Below are 3,814 nucleotides of genomic sequence, written 5' to 3'. Positions count from 1 at the left end.
GTTGTTTACAACTTTTAGTATTGCCATATGCAGCCCAGAATAGTGGCACGATAAATTACTAAAGGTTTTACCTTAGACTTTGTTACACAAACATTGTCAACTACCACAAAATAAATATATTTATGTATCAATTGGTCATTTTCTTTGGCGAATTTTGATCGTCAATGTCGTTTTGGATATGCAACAAAAAAGTGAATTCCAGAATAAGTACTATAACTTCCCTACTATTATGGTTATCCTTCTTATATATTATCCTACATAAACATTTGAGATAAGTTAGCGGAATCGTGTGGTAAATGAAAAGATTTCTCGATAAAGTAGTTCCAGCAACGTCCATAATGAAAAACAATGATAGACAAAATATGTGGAAAGATTATTATGTGAGTTTGGGGGTGTTACATTACACAATTTGCCGAGATTGTGGTGTCACAAAGGACATGTGTGGTCTTTTTGGTGCAATTAGTGGGTGCTAATATTAAAAAATTAGCATCAAATTATATTTGTGTATCAACTTTAGTACAGCTTACAAAAGGAAGTGTAGGATTGTGAATATTATAAGAATTTTCCACAATTCAAGATACTGGAAAACAATTTTGGTTGTACTAATATTAGAATATACCACCACCCTTGGAAATCTTCTGCAAATATGTACTTCTGTACATATAGACTAGAGGTAAATAATGATGAGCGGCAACTTGCAGAATATTAGTAATTAACACAAGAATATATATTTTTGGAAAGACACTATTTTGTTGTGTCTTTGTGGGTTACTGTCATCATGAGAGATAGACTTTGGTAATATCATAATCCGAGGGTTAAAACTTTCATAAAGTTTAACATTACTGTACACTAGATGGGATCTTGCAATTTTAGTGCTGATTTATTCATGAATTTTATTGCTAGCATCAGATTATATTTGTGCATACATATTTGTAGATGGAAGAGCGTAGTAGTAGTTCTATAGAAAAATGTCAAGGAATTAATTTACTATGTTCTAGAGACAAATAAATCATTTCCTTCACATATCTAACAACAATTAATATAATAATCAAGACACATTCAAGTAGGTTCCAAAGTGAAGTGTAATTTATTTCTACCTACAAGTTAATTGTATGTAAGTTTGGTGATCGGACGAGGTTAAAATGGTTATTATGTCAAATTAAACTATAACAATGTTTTTGCGTCTAGCCCGTGCAAATGCACGGGTTGACGACTAGTAATATTAATTTGTATCTGGCGCTACTTCAAGAGGAGTTAGACACGTTATGGAAAACACCGGCCAATACATGGGACGCCAGCAAAGGCGAGTATTTCAACATGAGAGCCGCGCTGATCACGACATTGCAGGACTATCTCGGTTACGGATATGTGGCAGGCCAAGTGTGCCACGGATATTGCGGATGCACGCGGTGCATGGATGATACGACGTCTCAGCAGCTAACGTCAAGGAAAGATGGCGGGTCTGGGAAAATCGTGTGCATGGGGCATCGAAGATGGCTTGAACAGGACGACCAGTGGAGAAACCGTGGAGATTTATTCAATGGTCACGCTGAGCATCGAGGACCTCCACGTAAGCGGAGCGGTGCCGAAATCGATGAGCTGTTGAAAAACTGGAAGGAGTGCCCCACGCCGGGAAAGACGATGAGAAAGGCGCCGGAGCCGCTGCTGAAGGTATGGAAGACGAGGTCTGTGTTCTGGGACTTGGAGTACTGGCACAAACTTGATACACCTCATTGCCTTGATCAAATGCATATCTGTAAGAATGTCCTTGAGATCTTGCTCGCAACACTAATGAACATGCCGGATAAGACCAAGGATGGGCCGAAGGCAAGAAAAGACTTGCAAGATTTGAAAATCAGGGAAGATCTGCACATGCCGCCCCGTAAAATGTCAGACGAGACAGAGACGGAGACAGAGGCACGGGAGAAGAAGGGCAAGAAAATAAAGAAAGAGGATTATTGCCCCCCTTCTTGCTTCACCTTAAGTCAGGCTGAGATCAATCAATGCCTTCTTTAAGTGCCTTACCAGAGTCAAAGTTAGTTCCGGTTACTGTGGCAAGATAAGCAGATATCTAGACACGGACAAGAAAAGGTTCAGCGGGATGAAGTCTCATGACTGTCATGTGATGATGACGCAGACACTACCTGTTACCCTTAGAGGGATAATGGACAAGCACGTCCATGACACGCTTATTGGTCTCTGCAACTTTTTCGACGTCATCTCTCGAAAGTCGATCAGTGTGAAGCAGCTCCGAAGGCTACAGGAAGAGATTGTTGTGATACTGAATGAGCTTGAGATGTACTTCCCGCCCGCGTTCTTTGACGTGATGGTGCATCTGTGTGTCCATATTGTGGATGACATAATAGACCTGGGGCCGTCATTCCTGCACAACATGATGCCGTTTAAGAGGATGAATGGGATCATCAAAGGATTCGTTCGTAACATGTCCCGTCCGGATGGAAGCATCATCTAGGGCTATTTGACACAAGAGTGCATCTCTTTCTGTGAGAATTTTCTATATGGCGCAGACCAGCAGCCCGGTGTTAGTGTTGGTTTGCCCGTTAACAAGCACGGTGGGAGGCTCGAAGGAGATGGTCACTGCAACGGTCGCAGGGAACTGCACATGGCATACTCAGATCGATGCAGCGACTTTGACAGAGCAAACTTGGTAGTGCTACAACACCTAGACGAGGTAGATCCTTTCGTGGCACTGCAAAAAGAAATTATCGCAAAGAAGTATCGTGACCGGGGGGTATGCAAGACGAACGCTGAAGTTACTAGAGAGCACAACTCCACTTTCCTGTATTGGTTCAAAGAGCATATTATTGCTAATCCCCCGGAGGAGGGCTCTAAGGACGGATTGCTCATATACGCCTTAGCACATGGCCCCTCGCCCAACCTCGTAACCTATCAGGCATATGATATCAACGGATACACGTTCTACACGGAGGCCAAAGATATGGACAGTGATGATCAGAACTCAGGGGTGACGATGGAATGCATGACCGGCAGCGACAACGGCGCAACTGAACGATTTTATGGAAGGGTCGAGGAGATCTAGGAGCTTGACTACTCTGGACTACACAACACGACGATGTTCCGTGTCAGATGGGCAAAGAATGTCGAAAGAGAAAACCGGATTTTCACTACCATGAGTATACCCGACGCCAAGAGCGCTACCGTGAACGCTATCGCAAAAAACGAGCCACGGGTACACGCTAAGCACGTGACACAATGCTTCTTCATAACCGACCCATGCAATCCCAGTCGTGTTGTCGTGAGGAGAGGCAAAAGGAACATCATTGGAATGGATGGAGTCGCCAACGAGGAAGACTATGATCAGTACGACAACCCAATGAGGGAAGATGACGATGATGATGAAGTATACGTCAAAACAAGAATCAATACTACATTACCTAAGAAAAATCATACTCCATGGAAAAGGCAAAGTCACAATGAGGGGCTCAATTATTCTTCGACGAACAAGAAGGGAAAGAAGCTGACTCAAAAACGAAAACGTCAGCGCTGAGGAACCGTATGTTATCGGTCAAATGATGTAATATATATATATATATATATATATATATATATATATATATATATATATATATGTTCCTATTTTGTATACACACTTAGCCATTATCATGCATGGGTCCAATGATGTAATATATATGTTCCTATTTTGCATACATATTTACCCGTCAAATGATGCAATGTATATCACCCTCCCTTCGTTCACTGCTCTCGGGAAATAAAAGTGGGAGAAAATAAAGGAAAATAAAAAGGAAAACTGGCAGTAGTAGTAGCGCATTTC

Source organism: Triticum aestivum, chromosome 7B, assembly GCF_018294505.1.
Source record: "Triticum aestivum cultivar Chinese Spring chromosome 7B, IWGSC CS RefSeq v2.1, whole genome shotgun sequence".
Taxonomy (NCBI): Eukaryota; Viridiplantae; Streptophyta; class Magnoliopsida; order Poales; family Poaceae; genus Triticum; species Triticum aestivum.
Note: the sequence above shows the minus strand (reverse complement) of the source record.